This window comes from Dama dama, chromosome 18 (genome assembly GCF_033118175.1).
Source record: "Dama dama isolate Ldn47 chromosome 18, ASM3311817v1, whole genome shotgun sequence".
Lineage (NCBI taxonomy): Eukaryota > Metazoa > Chordata > Mammalia > Artiodactyla > Cervidae > Dama > Dama dama.
In genome coordinates this window covers 45,687,963-45,708,301 of record NC_083698.1, presented here as the reverse complement: position 1 = coordinate 45,708,301, position 20,339 = coordinate 45,687,963, and positions in this window count along the sequence as shown.

Sequence of the window (20,339 nt, the reverse complement as noted above, 5' to 3'; positions counted from 1 at the left end):
CATCACTTCAGTCAGTGTGGTCTTCATATCTCCCTTTTCTGGGCTCATCACAGTCATGTCTCTGAGCAGTAGAGTGGACACGTTTTTCTGTGCTTGGTGTTACCTTTCACACCCATTCTTCTTGATCCATGTGTTCTGGTAGAACTGGCTTCCTCCCGGCTCTTAAGGGTGAGACCTTGATCTAGCCCTGACCAGCCATTTTCTGAATTACTCCAATCATAGTAACTGGATTGAAATAAGCACATCACTGATGATAAATCAATCAAATACTTTAAGGAGACTTGTGCTACTAAGAAAGAGTCACTCTCCTGGGACTGTAGGGACTGAGGATGATCTAAGCCTGAAACTCCTGGAAGTCATCTCTGCCACAAGTAGAGAGAGCTTGTTTGAGAATGGAGTCGTCACAGAGAATGCAATGTTGAAAAATGGAGAGATGGATATTCCTGACCCCATGGTTTAGAGCCTGAATCAAACCGTGCCTTAAGGATACCTCAGCCTCTGACTTCTGACTGTGTTAACCACCAACAGGAAAACATTCTACAGAGTAGATATTTATACTGTTATTACAAGAAAGAGAATAGTCCCCTGTGTTAAATACACATAGTATAGTTGATAGCATGTTGAGGGAAGAGGCAGAAGTATGAGCAGAAACTTTCAAATCATGCACTGAGCTAGCCTGGAGGGTTCCATAAAAGTTTCTTAGGGGACACCATCGAAGTCAGAGACTGGGGCTAAGAATAGCTCTGTATTTGTTTTCTATACTGGGCTTTAAAATTTTTTTTCTGAAGAAAGGCTCTGTTGCTAACGAGCAGAAACAAAAATCCTTTGAAAATTGTTAATGTATTGTTTATGTTAGTTCTCCTAGAAACCCAACTTTGTCTATTCTCTGACTCCTGCTTTCCAACCCACTTTGACTGTTTATACCCTCAACTGAACTGCACAATCATTTAATTGCATTTCATACTTCTTTCTCTTCTCCTTCTCAGGGGTGATATATCAGGCATTTCCTCCACATAATCTTCTCTCTTTTCTCATGACTATAAGTCAGTTCAGATGTTCAACAAAATTCAAATTCAGCAAATATTTATTGAGGGCAAGGTAGTGCTTGTGCTGTATTTTGTAACATTCATGAATTCTTTCAACTCCCTGAGAGGTGGGAAGCTATTTATATTTGTGTTTAATGAATGAGGTGAAGTGATCATCTCAAAGGTCACAAGGGAAATTGTTGATAGAGCTAGAAATATTAATACATCCTTTGCCATATCCAGGTATACTATAAAGAACCTGAAGTTTGGGAACAGACAGGCTTGGATTTGAATCTTGGTTTATCACTTATGAATTTTTGGAACTCAAACAAGTCACTCAAGTTCCCAGAGCCTCAGTTTTCTACCCATAAAATGTAATATTTTCTATTTTATAATGACATATGTGGACTATATTAAATAATGTCTGAAACACACTGGTGTAAAGTTCTCTCAGGAACTGTTAGTTTCCTTCTACCCTACTAGGAAATATGTATATTCCTTTCCCCAGGATGATCTACATGGAAAACAGTTCTATGTTACATGTTTCAGTTCAGTTCAGTTCAGTAGCTCAGTAGTGTCTGACTCTTTGCGACCCCATGAATCGCAGCATGCCAGGCTTCCCTGTCCATCACCAACTCCCGGAGTTTACCCAAACTCATGTCCATCAAGTCGGTGATGTCATCTAGCCATCTCATCCTCTGTCGTCCCCTTCTCCTCCTGCCCCCAATCCCTCCCAGCATCAGGGTATTTTCCAGTGAATCAACTCTTCGCATGAGGTGGCCAAAGTACTGGAGTTTCAGCGTCAGCATCAGTCCTTCCAATGAACACCCAGGACTGATCTCCTTTAGGATGGACTGGTTGGATCTCCTTGCAGTCCAAGGGACTCTCAAGAGTCTTCTCCAACACCACAGTTCAAAAGCATCAATTTTTCCGTGCTCAGCTTTCTGTTACATGTTTAACTCCCTCTAAATATTGTTTTCTGTTTAGACTGTTCAGATATGCAGAACAATATTTGCCATAAATCATAATATTTAGTCATCTCATTATTGATTATGGCCCTTGTCGGCCAGAAGAGAGCAAAGGCCTGTTACTGTGGATTCTCAATGCTAAGATTTGTGGTAGGAAAGAATCAACACCAAATTATTTTAAAATTTTGAACAAGGAGGGTGAAGGGAGGAGGGTTTGAAGATTTCACACAAATTGCAACTTCTCTCCAGCATTCTGGACCTAGCCATCATTTACTGAATCAACAATTATGAATTTAGGCCTAATGTGCACAAGGCATTGACCTAGAGGCTGGAGACACAGTGTGAACAAGCTGGACCAAATCTATGCAGAGGATCGTGGCGGGTATGGATGATCCATCAATTCTGCCCTCCTGCCTTTTATGGCCCTTATGCTTGCTGCAGTAGTTTAGGGCAGGGGTAGCAAATTATGTTTTGTACAGCTGAGTTAAGAATGATGTTTACATTTTTAAAGAGAGCCTTTGTAGCCTGCAAAACCTAAAATATTTACCATCTGGCCCTTTACAGAAAACATTTGCTGACCCTGGGTTAGAGTGACCTATAACTCTTCCATCAAGACAAGAGTAAACAGTTTCATGGTTAAATATCAGTCTTCTAAGTAATAATTTATATAAAGCATTATTAAATATTATATACTATGATTGTTAAAAAGTATTAAAGAATACAAAAGTAACGGCTAGTGGGAGGAATAGGCTTTTTATATCAATTTTGTAATTAAATAATTCTTTTTCGTAAGTCCGTTGACTTGTAACATTTTTTCCCTAGACTAACCACCACATAAAATGTGGCCCTTCTCTATGTAGCTTCCCTGGGTTTTTTCTATATTTTTTTCTTGTACCAAAACCAGAAGATTAGAAGATAACCTAAAGAAGGGCTACCATGCCTGTTGATGCTAGGGAAGACAGAAATTACTCTGCTGTTACTACTGTCCTTTGACAATTGCTACTTAAAAATCTCTTAGCCTTTCCACCTAAATAACTGCATTTCTTCCCTGTGCCACATTTATTTATAATGAAACAGCCCTCCTTTTACTTGTCTGTTTCTCAGCACTCCCACTTGCTTGCACATGTACATTCCTTTCCCTTCCTGCTTGCCCTGGCTTCTCCTTGGGCAAAGCAAGGGTCACTGACTGGCGTTCACCTTTTCAGTGCCTTGGTTTGCTAGCTTCACCCTTAAGGAGTTGCACTCTCTTCTTCCTCTTGTAAACTGCTTCTAGTTATTAATACCACTTCCCTGGTGGCACAGACGGTAAAGAATCTGCCTGCAATGCAGGAGACCCGGGTTCAATCCCTGGATCAGGAAGAGCCCCTGGAGAAGGAAATGGCAACCCACTCCAGTATTCTTGCCTGGAGAATACCATGGACAGAGGAGCCTGGCGGGCTACAGTCCATGGGGTCACAGAGTCAGACACGACTGAGCCATAGCTGTCCTGGTATCACCCTAGTATTGAAGAGTCTGTGCCAAGCCAAACTCACAGTGCACATGATTTGAGGATGCTCCCAGCTCCAAGGCCAGTGTCCCTACTTGGGTGTCAGCAAGCTAGTTTCTGCTCTTCCTCAATTTGTTGTTGGATTTTAGCCAGCTACTTAGCTTTTGAATGCCTAAATCTTCACATCTGTAACGTTAAGATAATGCCAACTTTTATTTCCACTTCTGGGAACAGAAATAAACTGTGGACATTGATGTTCCCATAGTAACAGTCACGTAGAGTATCTAGCATGCCACCGGAGGCAATAAATTATTTATGATAAGTACTTGTAAAAACTCCTGTCACTATAATAAAAGATTCTTACAGGAAATCCTGGGGATATACTTCACATTAACTTGCATTCATTATTTCAAGGAGAGTTCATTATTCTGCTCCAAACTACTTAATTCTAAATTTTCAGAATATAATCAATTAGCACTTGCTGAAGCTGCTGAATCCAAAACCAGTGCAGAGTGCTCCCTGGCCCTGTAAGGGGAAGGAAGAGACTGACTTCCTGGGGCTGTTTGTTAAAAGGAGGGAGGTGTTAATGGGTGTGGCTTGTCTGGGTAGTGCCATTTGCCAAGGTCAGTAGCTCAGTCCTGTCCCACTCTTTTGCGACCCCATAGACTGTAACCCACTAGGCTCCTCTGTCCTTGGCAAGAATACTGAAGCGACAGCTTCAAATTGGGACTGGCTTGAAGAAAACAAGAATATTAGGCAGTTCTACCAGAACAAAAATTTCGTGCTATTATTATTATCATCATTTTGGAAAAATTAAAATACACAGTAAAAGACAGAAAATGTAATAATAAATACCCATAATCAACATTTTTGGTTTACAGCCTTCCTATCTTTTTCCTATACTTATATTTTTCCAAATACTGTTTTGTAACCTGCTTTTTGATTTGTGAACATTTTTCTAAGTCATTAAATATTTTTCCAGATCATAATTGACAGAATATGCCATTGTAAGGATGTATTCATTTATTTAACTAATTTACAATTGTTAAACAGTTAAGAAGTACCCTTACTTGTCATTTAAATAAAATCAATTCATGTGTCAACTTGAGATCTTATATTAACTTAGGTAACAAATCTTAGACTTAAAAATATCTTGATCCATCTGCAATGTTTCCATTACTATCAACACTCCCTTTCTTCCTTCAATTTTGCTATCAGCCTACTAGCACAAATAAACCCAAATTCCTCTTTAAAAGCAAATTTCCATGTAAGTCTCAAAAGGAGAGGGTCAATGCCTAAATTTTGTTTTTCCATGTTCTTTGGTCCTTGCATGTGGATCTTTTGCCTAAAACATTTTTTTCCTCTTAATCTTACTGAAAATGTCTTCTTTCTGAATTTTTTCTTCCTTTAATTACAACATTGAGCTTTTCATTTAAATTTCAAATCCATCCTTCTTATTCTCTTTTGATAATGGGATTTGATTTTCTCTTTTAATGGAATTTTAGTCCCTCATCCAGCAGATCTTAAATGTTTTAGCATCATGGGACTTCCCTGGTGGTCCAATGGTTAAGATTTCACCTTTCAAAAGAAAAAAAAAAAAAAGATTTCACCTTTCAATATAGGAGGTGTGTGTTTGATCTCTGGTTGGGGAGCTAAGATCCCACATGCCTTGCGGCCAGAAAACCAAAACATGAAACAGAAGCAGTATTGTAGCAAATTCAATAAAGAATTTAAAAGAGGTCCACATTAAAAACAAACAAACAAACAAAAAAACAACTATTAAAAAAAACTTATTGAGGACTACCAAGAGCTTTTGTTTATGTGAGCTATACCTATTGCTATTTACCACATTAGAAATTAAAACTGAAATTTTAAAATACTGTTTCATTTTAGAGTAACAATAATATGTAATGCCTATTATGTATTAACATAAATAACATATTTGATGACATATAACTGTACAGTTTTTTATAACTGTATCTTTATTATTTAGCAAATAAGTCCCTGGTGGCGAGTGGTAAAGAACCTGCTAAAATGCAGGAGACAGATTTGATCCCTGGGTCAGGAAGACCCCCTGGAGTAGGAAATGGCAACCCACTCCATTATTCTTGACTGGGAAATCCCATGAATGGAGGAGTCTGGTGGGTTACAGTCCATGGGGTTGCAAAGAATCAGACATGACTTAGTGACTAAACAACAACTGCATTTCGAAGAGTGAAAAAAATTCAGTGAGAAGAAGAGCATTGTTTTATATTTTACAAATTTCTATAATGTCTAGGCTAACAAAAGCAACTGGATTCTCTAATTCTACACTGAACCATAGCCATATATAGTGTTGGTTGAAGTATCTGAAGAAAACCCTGCTTCACACAGACATGTGGTTGGAAAAGGAAGGACCTGGCAGATCTTCCGAAGGGTCGTGGGGACTTGCAGGGATCTTCTGCCCATACTAACAACCGCAGCTCTAAACTGACTCTAACTGGACAGTCTTTTCATGCTTGAGTTTCCTTTTTGTAAAAATATGGTGGTAATAACAGTATTTCAAAATGTTCTGAAATTATAAAATGAAAAATTCTGCAGTGACATATAGAGATCTTGACCCATACATAAATCAGGAAATCATTTCCTATGGGGCATTTGGGAGACGTGATGCATTGAAACCAAGCAGAACCCTGTTGGCTCCTGGGCATGGAAGCCTTTAAGTGTCTCCCGTTTTTGTTTGTAGGGAACAGACTCCAGCCTCCATGACCTTCCTTGAGTTCCAAAGGGCAAATTCAAACAGTTGCTCACCAAGGAAAGGAGGAGATGCAGAGACAAGGGAGGAACAGCCAAAAAACAAGAGTGCAGCCTTGTGGGAGAGTTCTGATTCCACCTAAAGGGATACACATAATAATATCTTTGAGCTCTTTTTTCCAGTAGTCATGTATGGATGTTGAGAGTTGGATCATAAAGAAAGCTGAGTGCTAAAGAATTAATGCTTTGGGCACTTCCCTGTGGCACAGTGGATAAGAATCTGCCTCCCAACACAGGGAACATGGGTTCGGTCCCTGGTCTGGGAAGATTCCACATGCCATGGGACAACTACGCCTGTGAGCCATAACTACTGAGTGTGTGTGCTGCAACTAATGAAGCCCAAGTGCTTTGCAGCAAGAGAAGCCACCACAGTTAGAAGCCCAAGCACTGCAATGAAGAGTAGCCCCTGATCACTGCAATTAGAGAAAGTCCAGGCAAAGCAACAAGGACTCAGCATAGCCAAATATAAAAAAATAATAAATAATTTTTTTTTTAATTAATGCTTTTGAATTGTGGTGCTGGAGAAGACTCTTGAGAGTCCCTTGGTGCAAGGAGATCAAACCAGTCAATCCTAAAGGAAATCAAACCTGAATATTCACTGGAAGGACTATTGCTAGCTGAAGCTGCAATACTTTGGCCACCTATAAAGAGCTGATTCATTGAAAAAGATTCATTGAAGGCAAAAGGAGAAGGGGGACGGCAGAGGATGAAACGGTTAGATAGCATCACTGACTCAATGGACATGAATTTGAGCAAACTCCGAGAGAAATGGGGTCACAAACAGTTGGACATGACTTAGTGACTGAACAACAACAGTAGCAACTGTAGAGCACAGAGAACTATATTCAATATCCTATGACAAACCATAATGGAAAAGAATATTAAAGAAATATTAAAGAATATTAAATAAGATATATATTATCTATATATGCATAACTGAATCACTTTGCTGTACAGCAGAAATTAACACAAAATTGTAAATAGACTACACTTCAATTAAAAAAAAGAATAAGTAACTGAATATTGGAGCAAACTCTGGGAGATAGTGAAGGACAGGGAAACCTGGTGTACTGCAGTCTGTGGGATCACAAACAGTCAGACACAACTTAGCAACTGAACAACAGAAATAAAATCCCCAACAAATGGAAGATGTCAGCATTCTTCATTCCAGAGAAGACCACCTGAGTTCAGATTAAAGGAACCAGAGAAGCATCAAGAGATTACCTGAGACCAAATTAAAGGAGTCGCAGGCCCTGCACACACCCTAATCTCGTCAGTAACTCCACGTTGAACCATTGCTATAAAGCTCCTCACCAAATTCTGAGTTGGGACACAAGAGTTTTGAGGGCAAGAGCCTGCTGTGTCTCCCTTTGCCTGGCAAAGCAATAAAGCAATTCTACTTCACCCAGAACTTGGTTTCTGGGATTCGATTTGGCACTGGTGTGCAGAGGCCAAGTTTTTGGCATCGAAAAGTAATACAGGAGCCAAAGCAAGCTGGTCATTCCAATAGTCATCACCCTTTACTACTGTAACCAAACCTAGGAATTTTCTAAAGAAAATTTTAAACTTTCTTATAAAGCTTTGGTTAAAACAGCAAATCTCTTTTCAGGAGGGTAAGATGTGAATTTTGATTCAATTTCAAAATGAAGTATATCTCTCTGAAACCCACTACCAGTTGTTATCTTGATATTCTTTGATCTATAAAATGCACTTATGCTTTATTTTTTGGAAAACGTTGAATGTGCTTTGTTTTGACCTAATTTAGGACAGAGGTGAAACTAACCTCTATGGACATTTTGGAGTAAGAATGTCCAGTTTTTCACGGTGGATCTTATAACGGGTTCTGCGTGCTACAACCGATCCAGTCTGAGCTGCACTGACTCTTGTTGTTATTTAGTCACTAAGTCATGTCTGACTCTTTTGTGACCCAATGGACTGTAGTCTGCTAGGCTCCTCTGTCCATTTCTCTAGACATACTCTGCCGTGGGCTTGACTGTACCCATTCTGTGAAGCTGGAATGTTGGGACACCTCATACGGCCTATTTCACAACAGTATACATTCCACTTAATCTGACACAGTGTCTCAGCCTACAAAGTTGGGATGGAGTGGGCAGGAGAGCACAGAAACTTCTGTCCTTAATCCCCAACCAGAGGTCCAGTAGATTGTCCACCCTTGTAAGAACCTCACAATGATGATCCAAAGGTTGTAGTTCTGCTCTCCGCCTTTTAGGGGCCAGGGGTGAGGGGTGGGCACAGATATTTTTCTCCTATCTGCCTGCAGTTCTGGGTTGTCTCTCAACATGGTGCTGAAGTAGGGTTGCAGCCTGGATTTCAGAGAGCATTTGGTAAAAGGAGATAATGGGCTGGGTGAGGACAAAAGAAGAGAGGATATGATAATGTTTTGAAAACACTTTAAGTCCCATCTGAGTGTAAGAACTGTTGTTTCTAAGTGCCTACCCCATCCTTAGTGTGAGGAATAGTAGTGAATAGAGACACACAAGGCCTGAGGAAACTCTTTCACTTGCTTCTATCAGGTCAGAGGAAAGAACATGCTGGATCCTTCTCAGTTCTTCTCGTTATGCTAATCCTCTCTGTGGAATTCCTGGAGTTAAGTGGATCTTGGATAAAAAGCCTGTGGTTGATCCCCCACCCCTTCCCTCTGTCACAAATGAAAGGTACAGTCTAGTAATGAACATTTTTATTTTCCTATCTAACCAGGTAACTCCTTCTGCCACACAACATTGATTGCAGCATTCTTTACCAATGACTTCATTCTTCAAGTCTTTTATACTTCTCTGACATCTAAAAGTGGCTAATAAAATCCCTGCATATATTTTTTATGAGAACATATCAAATACTTCAATGTGCATGTTCAACATTTAAAAAAAATTCTCTATTAAGTATTTTTCAACTAAATGTGGGCAGACCTTTGCTGCTGAAACAATTTTTGGATTTAGAAATTGATTCTTAAGTGAAACTGTAGCTTCCTTGTGTTTAATTAGACTTCAATTGCTCCATTTAAAAAAGGTCACCTAAATTTGGAAAAGATAACTGATTCTAATTGCAACAACCTCATGCTTGTTGAATTCTATCAGAAAGGAAGCTGTTTCCATTTACTAAGGAGTATTTATCCTCACTTTTGATAAGCTCATTTTGTTGAGCATTGCCTCATTTATACTTTCACAGTGAAGGCCCATGCACAAAATCTTGGGTTCTAAGGAAACAAAGCAATCACATTTTAGTGCATTATTTAGCTTTGATTCCTTGTCTTAGAAGCTTTAACAGCTTGATATGTGCAAATACTTTCGACTGTGTGTACTTAATTTTCCCTGTTGCAATAATGGAACTGTGTTTCCCCAGGGTCTATTAGAGGTGTTGCCTGTTGAATGGAAAATGTCTCTAAAGCACTTGGAATTTCTAGCAATAGCTGGGTCATAAGTTAAAGTAACCTATTTTCTAGAGAATCAAGGTAGAATAAACTGGGTGGCTTAGGGAGTAGGCTCAACAGGAGTCAAGGCAGAAGAACTTGAAAGGAGCTCTGAGCAAGCTACACAAGAGTAGCATGGGCTTCTTTGGTTTCCATGGTTCCTGGGGCAATGTGAAGCTCTTAGGCTACATGGTATTCATGTTGCTCTTTGGTTCTATAGACAATGGAGATGGAGGAAGTTCAAGGTCATGGTTGAGCAATGAACAAAAGGTGCCAGCTATCCTGAGAACCATGTCAACTTAGTTTATATCGAAATGTTGGATAAAATGAGAAAAATAATTTGGTCAAAAACTATATTCCAGAACATCTCACATAGACCACTATTTAAGCATCAGCTGAATTATTAGTACTATTTTTGAATCCTTACAATAAATAGGGATTTTTCCAGCTTTATTAAGGTATAATTGATATATAACATTACATAAGTTTAAAGTTACAGCATGATGACTTGACATACATGTATTGTGAAGTGGTTACTATAACAAATTTAGTTAATACATATCTTCTCATACAGTTACCAAAAAAAAAAAAAGATTTTTCCTTGTGTTCAGAAGCTTGAAGGTAAGTTTTTTAAGAGCAACTTTCTTATAAACCATACAGCAGTGTTAACTTTAGTCATCTTGCTGTATATCATATCCCCAGGATTCATTTATCTTATAACTGGAAGTTTGTGCCTTATGGCTACCTCCATCCAATTACCTGCCTTGCCCTACTCCCTGACTTTTTTTTTCTTTGTGATGAGAACATTTAAGATCTACTCTTCAGGAACTTTCAAGTATATAATACAGTATTGTTAACTATAGTTGCCATTAGGGACTTTTTAAAGCAGATATCATCTTCATTTAGGTGACCTTTCTCACAATCCATAATATGTGAGATATAAATGTAGTAATTTCAAATACGATGGAATTTATTACAATGCTTAAAATGTAGCTTTATATTACAGCAAAATAGCAGCCTGAACTGTCATGTTTCTATAGGTGTATCTGAGAGGAAAAGGGTGACCACATCCAAGTTTGGAATTAGGAAAAGAGGGACAGAGATAGGGAGGGCTATCAAAGCTGCCGCCACTGTAGCTCCTGCTGCAGTCACACTGATATAGACAGGAGGAAGTAAGCCAGCCTGAGTCTGGGCCTTGAAGAACTTGATCTACCAGTAGGAGAGGAAAATAGAAGCACTAAAGAAGTTATCAGCAGTTTCTCCAGAGCAGTTGAACAGTGTTGAATTGCTTTCTGTTCTCCAGTGTTTCCAGCAAAAAAAAACAAAAAAACCAAACTTGCACTTCTGGTTAAGACATAATGACCACACTAAGAATGTAGAATATCTCATAGGGATATCCTTCCAAAGCCTCTAGGATGTGAGTCATTATATCAGCATCTTGAGCAAAAGACAACTTAGTTATAGAGGACTTGCAGAAAATGACATTTCATCTCCAAGTCTAGCTAACACAACAATTCCTTTAAAGGACTAGTTCTAGGATTCTTTGCTAGTTAATAGTGAGAACATTCCCAGGACAGAGGGAACTATTTCACGTGACCCATGAGAAGTTGACAAGTCATCTCTCCCTCTTCTGTTTTCTGTTTACCCGATGGTCCTTATTCTCTATTTCACTGATCTCCAAAAAGGATTTGATCAAGTCCTTTCTCCTAAGAGTCAGAAAGAAAAAATAATGAATAAAGGTTTGGTGTCTTTTCTTTCTCAGGGGTATTCTAACTAAGGGATAAAACTCTACTTGGTGAATTTCAAGCATTTGCTAGCCCAGTGTCAGCAGTTCAGGGTGGAAAAGAGAATGGTGTCTATTCTAACTAGTTTTCTTTCTGCCATTAGTAAGGCAAACCCCAACAGGTTCCCACAAGCATAGTGGACATCTCTCTTACAGCCTCTCAGAAATCATACTTGTCTATATTGTGTCAGGAAGGAGGCATTTCCTCATGTCTTGTCTGGTCACTGCCTCAAGGACTGGGTCCAATGTGACTCTACAGCAGTTATGCTTTTATATTTTTATGTGTAAGACACACTAAAAATGTAACTGCATTTACTTCTCTCCAAAAATCTATGAAATAATTATTATCCCTGCTTTATAGATACAGAAACTGAGGCTTAGATAAATGAGTTGTACAAGATGACACAGGTGGAAAAGGTAGACCCAAGATGTTGAGTTTAGGGGGTTCTAACATAAAAATACATGTTCTTTCTGCTCTGTCACCATACATCTCAGTAACAATGCCACACATATTGTGGAGATGTCCACTTTTGAGAGACATTTTCCCTGATACTAGCTGTGACTCTGTGGTACCTCCATTGCCACTCAAAGACCATTGAGATGGGGAGATAGGAGCCCAGCCCACTAGTAAGAGTGAGGTCTTGTGGAGAACTCCTCTCTAGTCTGCTGGGACCCAGATGGACCTGGTCACCTGTCCTACCAATAGCAGCAAGCAGAACTTTTTTTCTTCTCTTTAGAAAGGATTAGAGCGTGGGGAATAACTCCATCCAGATATTTCCAAGGGCAAACCAGCTAACTGACACTTATACACATACATAGATTGTTTGCATTTTATGTTTTCCTTACTGGAGCCTTTTCCTTCTAATATCTCTTAGGAGTCTCTTCTCAGAGAACAAAGTAGGCACATTGGAATCATTCATATATTTTAAATGACTATTATTTTTTAAGACACATATTCAGGATAAAGGATTTTTCCTGATTACTGAGCTTAATATATGAAAATTCTTGTAAATAAATAAAAACTACATAACCATTTAGCTATAGTTATAAATCAGTTGCTAATATAGTAAAAATTACACGACAGTGGAAGGGGTTTGGGACTATGCTGTATTTACAGTAAACAAAGTGAACTTAAAATCTGATGGGATATTTGTCATCCTAATGTAAGAAAACGTAACAAACAATATACTCTGATCACATTATCCTTATTTTAAAATCTGATTGTGTAACAGAGTGTGGCCAAGCGCAGCCCTTACCGCAATACAGTGACTATGCCGCCATTACTCCCACCCTGTTACCAGGCAACAGGTCCCGCTCAACCATTGGTCGGCGCTGCAGTGGGCCCTTCCCAAAGCCACCAACTGTCAAGGAGCAACCGTTACTGAGAGAATTCAACCAACTGTTGGCGGAATGGTGGTCATTAGGTGGAGAGTGAGGTAAGAGGCAGATCCTGGCATTCTTCCTGGGGCCCTCCAGCTCACCCAGCCTCAAGCTTGCAGCCTCAAGGCGGGTGGGGAGGAGGTTGCCCAGAGAGAGGCTGAGGGCTGTGTCCTAAGGGCTCCAACCCTGACCAAGGCTGCCTACTGGACTGGCTCAGTCCTTGAGGTGGTGGTGAACCTCCCCTCCATCCCCGCCTCTGTGATCTAATGGCAGCAGCAGTCTGCACAGGACGCAGTTGACGGGACCTGGCCCCAGCTTCTGGGCGGCTTGAGGAGCCTGAGGGCCATTTGGGCTCTGGGTGCCTGACTTCCTCAGCAATGACAGCCAGGAAGCTTCCAGCTGAGATCTGCTTCTTCTTAGCCAGGACTGGACCTCAGAGGGTGAAAGCTATGCCTGGGGGCCTGACTCTTTCTTGTCATAACAGAGAACAACATTCATTTGGTGGAGGAACATTATGACCTGACCATGACCTGACCTCACAAATAAAGGCTCTGACACCAAGAAATTTGCAACAACTAACCACACCCCACCATCACCTTTCCTAGAAAAGAACTTTGCTGAAAGCTTTTAGGGAGTTTGGGGTTTTTAAGGTATGAACCACCCATCTCCTTGCATGGCCCTCAGTAAACCTCTCCCTGTTCCAAACTCTCCTGTTTTGGTATTGTTTGGCCTCCCTGTGTGTGGGGCACTCGAATTTGCCTTTCAGTAACAATGGCAAGAAAAACCTTTGACCCATGGAATAAGATTTTAGAAACATTAGCACACAAACAAATTGTAATTAAGGAATGATTCTTTTGTAATCAGCACAAAACCTAAGTCTGTGGTGTCTGTATGGCCCACTGTTAGTTTATTAAAAACTGAAAACACTGAGAAACTTTGCTTTTTCCAGTGTGGTCAATAGCCTGAGTTCTCTGAAGCCCTGGTCACAAGATGACTGCCACAGCTACAAAAAATGATAAATGATTCTACTGTTACCATTTTTTAAAGTCTTATGTTAGCCCTTGTCATGGAATTCAAATTGTGCCAGCCATCTTTTATTAGTCAATCCCATGGGATTTTTATTGTTATTTTGAACAAGATCTATTTTTGTTTAATTCTATGGGAACCACACATAGTTTGTACATTTGCCAGAAATTTATTTTCCAATGACTATTACTCAACTCTTAAATAAGTACATTCTGCATTTTTATGCTGGGACAAAGTAGGATGAGTTCTATTAGGAACACTATTTAAAATTATACTAAGTAGCTCAGGCTTTTTTGTTACTCTAATACTCTGGTAAATAGAAGTGAGTTTGAGTTTTGTTTACTGTCTTTCAAAGTGACCCATTTTAAACAAAACCATCTTCTTTAAGAACTGATCTGGTAACAACTTACTGATAACAACAGTAAGGCTTATTTGTTGATTTACGTAACAGCATTGATTTGCATAGCTTCTCGCTGTATTTACCCTTGCCTGGAGACAAACATTATGTTAACTATAGTAAGCAGATAATCAATATCACATGTCCAGTTTACAACAGTAAAAAAGGAAACATTTTCTTATGTGACTTTTGATGGGTGGTATATATGGAAATACTGAGCTTCTTTCCAGAGGTAGGAAGGCCTTATGTTCTGCTGCACCGAATGTTAGACATACGGATATTAAGACTGTTTTTTCAACCTGAGAAAAGGAGGATATTTTCACTTGTGACAAAGTTTAACTCCCAGGACTAGGAGAAGAAAAAGTGGCAATCTTATTACAAGATAACCTTATTGCAAGGGTAATCTTCAAGTGTCTCATATCCTGAGGGATCCCTTGATATTATATTCTATTCAAGGGAACGATAGAATCTTTGAGTAAAACTGTCTAAGCAAAATCTATAGAAAATGATGAATCTTGTACTAAAGCTTAAAAAAGTAATAAAATTACAGTTTCTACAGCGACAGTTTGCAGAACATTAAGAAGGAAATGGGATTTTTAGTAAATGTCATTTATTGTCTCTTCAAAAAAGAAAATACAGTTTTCTTGGTGGTTTTAGTTTGCTTTGGTTTTTTTATTGTAGAGACATAAAACATGGAAGACTACATGGCTTAAACTGATTATGAAAATAATTATTTGCCCAAATATCTAAGTTATGAAATAAAATTTCATGTTTTGTTATATTTTGATTTTCATATGAACAGAGGTTTTAAAAATATACTTCTTTATATAAAGAAAATGATAAACAGTAAAGTTTAAATGTTCCATAATCTCATTGACTAGATAACTATGTTGATATTTAAAATGCTTTTAAAGTAATATAAGCCTATGTTTTAAAAAATTCAAGTTGTACTGAGAGGTACAAATGAAAAACAGGTGTGTTCCTTCCCTCTGACACCCCTCCCCAGTCACCAGCCTATTTTCCCAAAGGGGCAATTGTTAACAACAGCATGTTTCTCCTTCCAGGAAAGACAATATATTCTCAGACACCTATATATATATATATGTGTGTGTGTGTGTGTGTGTGTGTGTGTGTGTAATTACATTTTTTCACATTCATTTCATTATATATATTTAAAATAATATACTTGCAGATCTTCTCGTATCAGCACACACAGAGCTATCACCTTGTTTTTAACAGTTGTATACTAGTTCATTGGGCTTCACTGGTGGCTCAGTGGTAGAGAATCTGTCTGCCAATGCAGGAGACCTGGGTTAGATACCTGGGTCAGGAAGATGCCTTAGAGAAGGAAATGGAAACCCACTCCTGTATTCTGGCCTGCGAAATTCCATGTATGGAGGAGCCTGGCAGGCTACAGTCCACGGGGTCACAAAAGAGTCAGACACGATTTAGCGACCGAACAGCAACAGCAATAATAGTTCATTATATAGCATACTGTAAGTATTTAACCAGGCCCCAACTGAATGATGATTAAGTTGTTTTTTTTGTGTGTGAATATATCTGTAAAGACTTGGCAGTTGAATAATCGCTGAAAAGATATCTACATTTTAAATATTGATAGAGACTGTTTAATCTGTTGAACTGATTTTCTCTTGCACCGATATTTGACAGTTATTATTACTTTAGCATGGGTATTACCAAACTTTTAGATTTTCTCTCAAGAGAAATTCAGTTTATAGTATTTCATTTTTATTCTTTCTTAAATGGACGTTTTACTTAAAGAAAAATCAGAATGTACTTCCTTTTGGAGTAAGTGATGTCTTAGCTCAGTGATATGTGGACCAATCCAATGATGTAGAAACTATTATAATTTTGTAAGACTGGACCGGCAGATATGGCTAAAACCAAGTAGATCAATGAATTTTAAACAGATTAAACTGACAATTCACCTGTTCAAAAGATAATGTGTAGCTGTGGGGAGGTGAGAATGGGAATTTGTTGTCTAATGAATAAGAATTTTAGTTTTGCAAGATACAAAGAATTCTTGAGGTTTGTTGTACAATGTGAATGTACTTAACACTATTGATTCGTACACATAAAAGTGGCTTAGATAGAGCATTTTATGTGTATTTTACCATTTAAAAAAAGATAATGTGCAGAATTTCACATTTATACTGAAAGATGGTTATCTAAAGCCTAATTTCAAAAGTATAAGTGATGAACCTTTACCAGAAATGCAGTCTAGTACCTTCAGGGGCCAATTAATATCATCATATAATCAGATAAGGTCCAGAATGCAAAAGTCCCTGGTAATGGACTTCAATTTAATTTAAGGCACAAATGGCTAATATCAGCAGAGTAATTGTCCTTCTTATATGGAGGAATTGTCTGCTGTACTTGATAACCACCAGGACATCTCCCCAAATGGGAAGCACTGGTTTTCTGGGTTCTGAGCAAATATGTCTTCAAATAAACTTGTACTCATCATCTTCCACTCTAGTGACCAGATTTGGTACCTGGAGTCGAAGGCAATGCCAGACCACTGAGAATAGGAAGACCATAGCAAGGACCAAGGGGCTCTGACATGCACATCGTTAAAGAGCACTCTATCATCTTTTTCTTTATCATATCTCCCAGTCACTGTGAGGAAAACCAGAATGAAAGGCAGAGTAAGGTCTCCAGAACTGAGAAAATAATAACTTTGTTCACAATGACTTTGAGTCTCAGGTCCTGTTTAAGAGAACAGGCAAATCACTTATGAAAATAAAATGCATTTATGTTGGAAAGATGACACAATACCTGTTAAGACATTATCTAGTTAAAGTGTTTACAAACTTAATAAACATATTTCTCAACTATTCAATGGAAGTTGGACAGTTGCTTGCTGTCATTTGTACATTATATTTTAGCACAAAGCGGAGGTTGTCAAATTTGGGTGTACATTACAATCATCTGAGGAACTTTTACTTTGGGTGTCTTGGAGTTAGCCCAGACCAATTAATCAGAATCTCTGAGAAATGTCTCCAGGTAATTCCAACATGCAATGAAGGCTGAGAACCACTGACAGAAATATTCTCCACTTCAGTGCTTATAATCCTTGTGGGGCTTTCCCCTCCCTCAACAGAAACTTGGTTTTGTAGGTTTGGGCTTTTCCCAAGATTTGTATTTCTTCCATGTATCTCAGGTGATGCTGATGCCTATGGCTCTGGTGCACACTTAGAGAAATACTACAATAATGGCCGATATTCCTGATTTTTTCATTCTAATCACAGATCTCTTCTGCTTCTCAACAAACCCTGTCCCCCTGGGCTTTGCTAATAGGGCTCTTTAACCAAGCTAATAATTTTTATTGCTTGGCCTCCGGAACTTGCTCAAGATCTTCACATATGACTTGCATGATTCTAAAATGGCCACATAATCCAATGAAGTCCTGACCAAGGTTAAGCAGAGTGGGAAAACTACATCATGGTCTCTCCATGTTATGCTTTTGTTAATAACTCCTTGAGTCATACTTTAGAAAATTACAACACAATATTCAACACTATTACCAACATCAAAATGTATCATTAGTGTTATTCTACTGAGTCATTATGAACCTGAGAATATTTCTAAGTAAACTTTTGCATAAATAACCCTCTGAAGTAAGCATTTGTATTTTTTCTTCTGAAGTTTCATGTTTATTAAATTTTACCATGATTATGTTTTACTGCTGCTCAATGAATCACCTTAATGTCACTGGCAAATGATGGACATATGTCTGTTTCATGACTCAAGTTGCTAGTGAAATATGAAATATTCTGATGCTCAGGGCAGGTCCTGTATGTACATTCACACTTTCTATTCCCAACTTTATCATCAAGATAGTGGAGTAGAAGGATGTGTGCTCATCTCCTCCTGTGAGAACACCAAAATCTCAATTAACTATTGAATGGCCATTGACGGGGCTGTTGGAACCCACTGAGAAAAGATAAACCACATCCAGGGACAAAGGAGAAGCTGCAAAGATGGTAGGGGCGAAATCATGATAAAATCAAATCCCATATCCACTGGGTGGGTGACCCAGAAACTGGAGAACAATAATACCAAATAAGTTCTTGCTCTTTTGTGAAGGTTCTATGCCCCACATCAGTCTTCCCAACCTGGGGGATCCAGTAAAAAGACTGGGAATCCCCAGGGAATCCGACTTGAAGGACAGTGGGATTTGATTACAGAACTTTCACAGGACTGGAAGAAACAGAGACTCTTGGAGTACACAAACAAAATCTTGTGCACATCAAGATTCAATGAAGAGAGTAGTGACCCCACAAGAGACTGAGATAGACTTGACTTGTGAGTGTTTGAGGGTCTTTTGTGGAAGCGTGGGTCAGAAGTGGCCTGCTGCAGGGGTAGGGGCACTGACAGCAGCAGTCCTGGGAGGTACAAATTGGCATAAGTCCTTTTTGGAGGTCACAAATAGCCCTACCATAGAGCCTGTAGACTCCAGGACTGAGTTTACAAACAGCAAACAACAAACAGGGTGGGAGCATAGCCCCACACATCAGCAGATAATTAGATTAAAGATTTACTGAGCATGGCCCTGCCTACCAAAGCAAGACTCAGTTCTTCCCACAGCCAGTCCCTCATCAGAAATCTTGCCAAGCCTCTTATCCTCATCCAGCAGAGTATAGACAGAAGAAGCAAGAACAGTAACCCTACAACCTACAGAACAAAAATCTCAGTTACAGAGATATAACCAAAATGACCACATGGATCACAGCATTGTGTAACTCAGTGAAGCTATGAGCCATGCCTTCCAGGGCCACCCAAGCCACGTGGGTCATAGTGGAGAGTTATGAAAAACTGTGGTCCATTAGAAAAGGAAATGACAAACCACTTCAATATTCTTGCTTCAAGAACCCCATGAACATTATGAAAAAGCAAAAAGATATGATACTGGAATATGAGCCCCCCAGGTTTGTAGGTGTCCAATATGCTACTAGGGAAGAGTGGAGAAACAGCTCCAAAAAGAATGAAGAGGCTGGGCCAAAGCAGAAATGACGTTCAGTTGTGTCTGGTGGTAAAAGTAAAGTCTGATCTGATGCTGTAAAGAACAATATTGCATAGGAACTTAGAATGTTAGGCCCATGAATCAAGATATGTTGGATGTGGTCAAGTAGAAAAGGTGAAGAGTGAACATCAGCAGTTTAGGAATCAGTGAACTAAAATGGACGGGAATGGGCAAATTTAATTCAGATGACTATTTTATCTACTACTGTGGGCAGGAATCCCTTAGGAGAAATGGAGTAGCCCTTACAGTCAATGAAAGAGTCCAAAATGCAGTACTCGGGTACAAACTCAAAAATGACAGAATGATCTCAGTTCATTTCCAAGGTAAACGATTCAATGTCAGAGTAATCCAAGTCTGTGCCCCAACCACTAATGCCAAAGAAGCTACAGTCCAGTGGTTCTATGAAGACCTACAAGACCTTCTAGAACTAACACCAAGAAAAGATGTACTTCTCATCATAGGAGACTGGAATGTAAAACTAGGAAGTCAAGAGATCCCTGGAGTAACAGGCAAGTTTGGCCTTGGAGTACAAAATGAAGCAGGGCAGAGGCTAACAGTTTTTTGCCAAGAGAATGCCCTGGTCATAGCAAACACCCCCTTCCAACAACACAAGAGAAGACTTTACACATGGACATCACCAGATGGTCAATGGTGAAATCAGATTGATTATATTCTTTCCAATCAAAGATGGAGAGGCTCTATACAGTTAGCAAAAACAAGACATGGAGCTGACTGTGGCTCAGATCATGAACTCCATATTGCAAAATTCAGGCTTAAACAGAAGAAAGTAGGGAAAACCATTAGACCATTCAGATATGGCCTAAATCAAATCCCTTACAATTATACAGTGGAGGTGATAAGTTGACCCAAGGGATTAGATCTGGTAGACAGAATGCCTGAAGAACTTTAAACAAAGGTTCATAACCTTGTATAGGACGTGGTGACCAAAACCATCCTTAAGAAAAAAGAAATGCAAAAAGGCAAAGTGGTTGTCTGAGGAGGCTTAC